Source organism: Otolemur garnettii, unplaced genomic scaffold (assembly GCF_000181295.1).
Source record: "Otolemur garnettii isolate 467f Iridium unplaced genomic scaffold, OtoGar3 scaffold00020, whole genome shotgun sequence".
NCBI classification, from domain to species: domain Eukaryota; kingdom Metazoa; phylum Chordata; class Mammalia; order Primates; family Galagidae; genus Otolemur; species Otolemur garnettii.
This window is the reverse complement of record NW_003852415.1, coordinates 3,889,203-3,896,286: the sequence shown is the minus strand read 5'-3', so window position 1 is coordinate 3,896,286 and position 7,084 is coordinate 3,889,203. Positions and strand designations below refer to the sequence as shown.

The window sequence follows — 7,084 nt, the reverse complement described above, 5'->3', positions numbered from 1 at the left end:
GAACCCGCCACCTTAGGTGTACATGGCTGGCGCCTTAGCCGGTTGAGCTATAGGCGCCGAGCCTTAAATTTTTTTTTTAATAAGGAGAATCATATTTGTTCAAAGTCCCATGCACAGAGGCAAAGAAGAGAATAAATTTTAGGTAGTACACATAGGAAGGTTAGGCTAATGATTCAGTTGCATTCTTTCAGTCTCACTTGTTAGAAACAACAGTCTTATCCAGAAGTTCTCAAATAAAAATTAACTTACTCATTCAAAAAAATATTTTTGTTAGCCAGGCTAGTGGCACATCCCTGTAGTCACAGCTACTTGGAAGGCTATGGCAGAAGGATTGATTGAGCCTGGGAATTTGAGGTTACATTAAGCTATGATGATGCTACTATACTCTAGCCCAGGCAACAGAGTGAGACCTTGTTTCAAAAATACATGTATTTTTGAGAGGTGTTTATTAATTCAACAGACATTTGTTGAGAGCCTACTATGTACCTGGTACTTATCTAGGTACTGAAGATATCACAGTGAACAAAATAGTACAAGTCACTGTGGAGCTTACACTCTGAGGACAGAGGCAGACAGAAAACAAGTACACATATTAGTTCATAGACTCTTAAGTTGCCGTCAACTGTTAATATGTACTGGTATTCTGTGTACCACCAAGAAAAGAAAAAGTGCTTAAGACAGAGAGTATACTAGGAGACCCCCACATGGAGCTGGGTCACTGAAAAGCTTGCACTTTGAATGAAAAGATAGACAAAAAATATTCTTCCACACAGAAAAGGACAGCAGGGAAACTCAACTACCTCAAAGTTGGCACCGTGTAATGGGAGGGAAAATATCTACCCTGAGAATATGAGCCACAAGTCAGTATGCCGTCCAAATGCACTCTGTCAGTGTAGTCTAAACAAAATCCTCAAATAGAACTTAATTTCAGTCATCTCAGGTTGGTAGCATTCCTGAGTACTAGCAGAAGTAAATGCAAATCTCCATGGAAGAAGGACTCAGTGTCAGTCCAGGCCCATGGTCATTTTAAGACGTATCATGTTTTAAGACATTTCATCTTTTAGTTGTGTTAAATAAAAACTAATGCTCCTCTTGAAATCAACAAAATATGATTGCTGTCATGTCAGGCAGTAATAAATGCAATGAAGAACAATAAAGCTGGGTAAGGTGTAAAGAACAACAGGGCCACAGATGGGGAAAGCCATTTTATATGAAGGGACTTCAAAAAGTTCATGGAAAAGTGGAATTAAAAGATAAAAATATAAACTTTATTTCTTAATGTAAGTCTATAAAGTTCAAGACACTTTTGTAAGTGATGATACCAGCTGTTTAGTCTATCCCCAAAGTACTGAATGTCCTAGGAATTTAACCATGTCAATGCAGTCTTTTTTTTTTTTGTACATTATTAATTAAAGAAAAATAGATGCCTTTTATAGATTTCTTAAGATTAGAAAGAGAAAGGAGAAAGAAGTCAGAAGGAGCCAAATGAGGATAAAGTAGATGCCTAATAATTTTCCATCAAGACTGTCCCAAAATTGCACTTGTTTGGTGAGAGGAATGAGCAAGAGCATTGTTGTGATGGAGAAGGACTCTCTGGTGAAACTTTTCTGGGTGTTTTTCCATTAAAGCTTTGGATAATTTTCTCAAAACACTATTATAATAAACAGATGTTATTGTTTTGTGGCCCCCAGAAAGTCAACAAGCAAAATACTATGAGCATCCCCTAAAACTGTTGTGATGGCCTTTGCCCTTCACTGGTTCACTTTCGTTATGACTGGACCACTCCCACTTCTTGGTAGCCATTGAATTAATTGTGTTTTGTCTTCAGGATCCTACTGGTAAAGCCAAGTCCCATTTCCTGTTACAATTCGTGGAAGAAATGTTTCCAGATCTGGATCCCACCTTTTAAAAATTTCCATTGAAAGAGGCTGGGCGTGGTGGCTCATGCCTGTAATGCTAGCACTCTGTGTGACTGAGGCCGGTGGATTGCTTGAGCTCATGAATTTGAGACCAGTCTGAGCAAAAGCAAGACTCCATCTGTACTAAAAGGAGAAAAACTGGGCGACACCTGTAGCTCAGTGGGTAGGGCGCCAGCCACATACACCCAGGTTGGTGGGTTCAAACCTGCCCACGTCAGCTAAACAACAATGACAGCTACAACCAAAAAATAGCTGGGTATTGTGGCGGGTGCCTGTAGTCCCCGCTACTTGGGAGGCTGAGGCAAGAGAATCGCTTAAGCTGTGAGCTGTGATGCTATGGCACTCTACTGAGGGCAACATTGTGAGACTCTGTCTCAAAAAAAAAAAATAGAAAAACTGAGGCAAGAGGATCATTTGAGCCAAAGAATTGGAGATTGCTGTGAGCTATGACGTGACAGTACTCTACTCATGGTGACAGCTTGAGATTCTGTCTCAAAAAAAAAAATTTCCATTGAAAGCGCTGCTCTTGTCTGCAGGTGATCTGGGGTTTTTCAGTCATAATTGCGTAAGCTGAACCTGAATGTGGTGTTGGTTATTGTTTTTACTGTCATTTCAGTCCTCTTCAATTAGGACACGAACAAGATTAATTTTTTCCTTGCAAATTGATGTGAATGATCTGCTGTTGTAGGCATCATCTTCAATATCATCTTGTCCCTTTTTTTTTTTAAATAGAATATTGAGACAGAGTCTCACTATGTCACCCTTGGTTGAGTGCTATGACGTCACAGCTCACAGCAACCTCAAACTCTTGGGCTGAAGTGAGTCTCTTGCTCAGTCTCCCAAGTAGCTGGGACCACAGTGGGCTATTTTTTGTTGCAGTTGTCGTTGTTTTTTAGCTGGCCTGGGCCAGGTTTGAACCCACAAGCCTCAGTGTATGTGGCTGGCGCCATAACCATTGTACGATGGGCACCGAGCCAATCTTGTCCCTGCTTAAAATGAATTGTCCATTTGTGAACTGCTGATTGGCTTATGAGATTGTCCCCATAAAGTTTTCATAAAGCATTGATAATTTCACTTTTATTCTACTCAAATGTCATCATAACTTTAACATTTATTCTTGTTTCAATTTTAGCAGAATTCATGTTGCTCTGATAGGGGCTGTTTTCAAACTGATGTCTTATTCTTCCTAGTGCCTCAAACTAGATCCTGGTTGGTGGCACCTGGGGCTCAAGGAGTAGGCGCCAGCCCCATATATCGGAGGTGGTAGGTTCAAACCCAGCCCCGGCCAAAAACTGCAAAAAAATAAAAAAAAAAAAACAAACTAGATCCCGGTTAGATATATTATAACAAATTAATATGCGTTTATTTGAGGACCAAAAAAATTTTAAATCCATGCATATTTTTTTCATAATACTTGTTTTCCATGAAGTCTTGGAAGAACCCTTATATACAGATCTAGGAAACCTCTTAGCAGAAACTTTTTTTTTTGAGACAGAGCCTCAAGCTGTCCCCCTGGGTAGAGTGCCGTGCTATTACAGCTCACAGCAACCTCCAACTCCTGGGCTCAAGCGAGTCTCCTGCCTCCGCCTCCCAAGTAGCTGGGACCACAGGCGCCCGCCACAACGCCCAGCCATTTTTTGGTTGCAACCGTCATTGTTGTTTGGCGGGTCCGGGCTGGGGATTCGAACCCGCCACCTTAGGTGTACATGGCTGGCGCCTTAGCCGGTTGAGCTATAGGCGCCGAGCCCTCTCAGCAGAAACTTGAGGGAATGAAGCCATAAGCTAACTAGAGAAGTAGTTCCCAGACAGAGGCTACAGCAAGCACAAAACCTCTTAATTTGGAGAGTGCTTGGGGTATTTGAGGACTATGAAGGATTCTAGAGGCCATTGTGGCTGGAGTGACATGAGCAAAGCAGTGTATTCAAAGTGACATGGTCAGAATGCAAAGGGCTTTTAGGTCCTATGGGACAGGCTTGGTTCCAGATACCGTGCATACAGAGGGAGTAAGACCCAGTCTCTACTACCAGACTTACCTTCTAGTAGAGGAGACAAATCATAAACAGTGTCAATAAACAAAAATGAACTGGGTTTAAGAGAATTAACATAGGTTCGCAGCCTAGGCCAATTTACAGTGTACACTGGATTACCTGACTGACACTATAAAAATCAACAGTACCCCACAGCTCTAATTGTCATAGTAATCACCTTTTGTTTGTTCTGAGCTAAGTTGGAGTTGTGTTTTTGTTGTTGTTGTTGTTTTGAGACAATCTCACTGTGTCCACCTGGGGTTGAGTGCCATGGCATCATCATAGCTCACAACAACCTCATACTCTTGGGCTCAAGTGATCCTCATGTCTCAGTTTCTCAAGTAGCTGGGACTACAGGTGCCTGCCACAGTGCTCAGCTAATATTTTCTATTTTGGTAGAGGCGAGGTCTCACTCTTGCTCAGGCTGGTCTCAAACTCCTGAGCTCCCCATCACCACCTTGACCTCCCAGAGTGCTAGGATTACAGGCATGAACCACTGCACCTGGGCCAGGTTAGAATGATTTGGATATTCCAAAAGATGGCTGTTTTATCTGAATAAGTAATTTATAAACTATGAGTGATTTTTCTTGTTTATGGTAAAAATAAAAAAAGGAAAGAGAAAAAAGAATAGTCTAAAATAAAGCCTCCTTCTGCTTCCTTCATGAGGTTCATAGTACCATTTCCCACATCAGCCTCTCTGAGGAAACAGTGTCCTAATTAGGGATTCTCGAATCTTTACCCTGTTAAAATTTGCTGAAGATCCCAAAGAATTTTTGTTTATGTGGGTTACATCTGTCAATATTTACTCTATAGAAATTAAAACACTAGCCAGATGTGGTGGCTCACACCTGTAATCCTGGCACTTGGGAGGCCGAGGCAGATGGATTGCCTGAGCTCACAGGTTCAAAACTAGCCTGAACCAGAGTAAGACCTCTTCTCTAAAAATAGCCAGGAGTTGTGGTGGGTGCCCGTAGTCCTAGCTACTCAGGAGGCTGAGGCAAGAGAATGGCTTGAGCCCACGAGTTTGAGGTTGCTGTGAGCTATGAGGCCACAGAGCACTCTACCAAGGGCAACAAAGTGAGGCTCTTGTCTCCAAAAGAAAAGAAATTAAAACTGAAAAATTAGAATATAGTTATTCATTTAAAAACAATAACAAACTCATTCCATGTTAGTATAAATAACATGTGTTTAATTAAAAACAACTAATTTTCAAACCAAATAATGTATGATAGAGAGACATTGTAAACTTTTTGGCTGTCTGGCTTAATAAAAGACAATGCTTCTACTTCTGAATTCATTCTGTTGAGATATCACTTGGCATATAGTTTCTGGAAAATTCTATTGCACACTCTTGAGAAAATGAGAACAAAAAGAGAGAGATACTATATTAATATGTAATATTTTAGTATTATTACGAAAAAGTTTAGACTTCACAGACCTCCCTCAAGCGTCCTAACAACCCCAAGGGTTCATGGATCATACTTTGATAACTGCTTATCAAAAGTCCATGTCAACTTTTATGGGCAACAGATTTCCAGGGGGATATTGTGCTACAACCCTGGCATTTAAATCATTTTCTGGTCTCTCTGAAGCTAGGGGAAATGGAACAGAGCATAAATCATTCCCTTGCCTCTTTAAAAATCAGCTATTCACACAGTTGTGTTTTAAGTCATTGGGGTAGTTGATTAATGTGCTTTAAAAGGGAAAACGTGAATAGGTCTGCCAGTGAACTAGAATAGGGTATGAAATGGAACTGCTAAAAGACTTTGCTCCTGGGGTAACTGTAGAGTGGTGTGCCCTGCTGATAGTTTATACTTTCTTTGTTTGGGTGATCTATCTCTTTCTTTGGAGAGGCTGCTTCCTTTTGCTTCTATTTAGTGGTTTTGTAGAACGTAATTGGAATTCTAACTCTTCTTTTGTTGAAATTCTGTGAGTGCAGTGGGTGGGAGGATCATCTGAGCTCAGGAGTTCAAGACCAGCCTGAGCAAGAGCGAGACCCCCATCTCTACTAAAAATAGAAAACAAAACTAGCGGGATGTTGTGGTAAGTGCCTATAGTCCCAGCTACTTGAGAGGCTGAGGCAAGAGGATTGCTTAAACCCAAGAGTTTGAGGTTGTGAGCTATCATGCCAGGGTAGTCTACCCAGGGCAACAGAATGAGACTCTGTTTCCAAAAGAGAGAGAGAGAGAAATTCTGTGTGGAGCAAATGATATGGGTCCCAGAGTGAGGAATAAAGTTAACTCACAGAAGCAGAGAGTAGAATGGTGGTGAGTAGGAGTAGCAGATGAGATGGTGAGATGTTGGTCAAATAGCACAAGGATTCAGTTAGGAGGAAAAAGTTCTGGAGATCTTTGCACAGCATGGTGCCTATAGTTAATAATAATGTGTCGTGTAATTGAAAATTGCTAAGAGCGTAGATTTTAAATGTTTCACCACCAGGAAATAAAGGTGTTATTAATTACAGGCAGTCTCCAGGTTACAAATTAGATAGGTTCTGTGGGCTCATTCTAAAGTTAAATTTGTATGTAAGTTGAAACAGGTACATTTACCTATTATTAGCTATAGTAGTATCCATTTGTAAGTGTGATTCATAAGTCAGTTGGATGTTTGTATCTTGGGGACTGCTTTGTGTATACAATTTCACAATGTATGCATATAAGAAAATAGTACATTGTACACCATAAATATATACAGTGTACCAAAAATATGTACACATTTTAAGAAAGGAAAAAACTTAAAATTCTAGTACTCAAGTTACATTTGACTTCTGCAATTACAAGAGATACAAGGTACAAATACTGGATCACAAATTTTATTTGTATGCATTATTAAAATTTTAATAGTTTTTTCCTTTCTTAAAATGTGTACATTTGGGGGCACCCTCCATATATGCAATTTTTATCTGTCAACTAAAATAAATAAATGACACAATCACAACAATGAAAACCAGACCTGCAGTCTATCTCAGGCGATGTGAGCTATGTGTTTTTTTGTTTGTTTGTTTGTTTGTTTTTGAGACAGAGTATCATTACGTTGCCCTTGGTATAGTACTGTGGCATCACAGCTCACAGCAGCCTCAAACTCTTGGGTTTAAGAGATTCTCTTGCTTCAGCCTCCCAAGTAGCTAGGACTATAGGC

At 40.3% G+C, this 7,084-nt stretch overlaps 1 protein-coding gene across 3 annotated transcripts in view; it reads left to right on the top strand.

The window, feature by feature from the left end:
* TMED8 (transmembrane p24 trafficking protein family member 8) overlaps positions 1-7,084 on the top strand; it is a 48,238-nt gene that overhangs the window by 32,171 nt on the left and 8,983 nt on the right. The window lies entirely within an intron of this gene.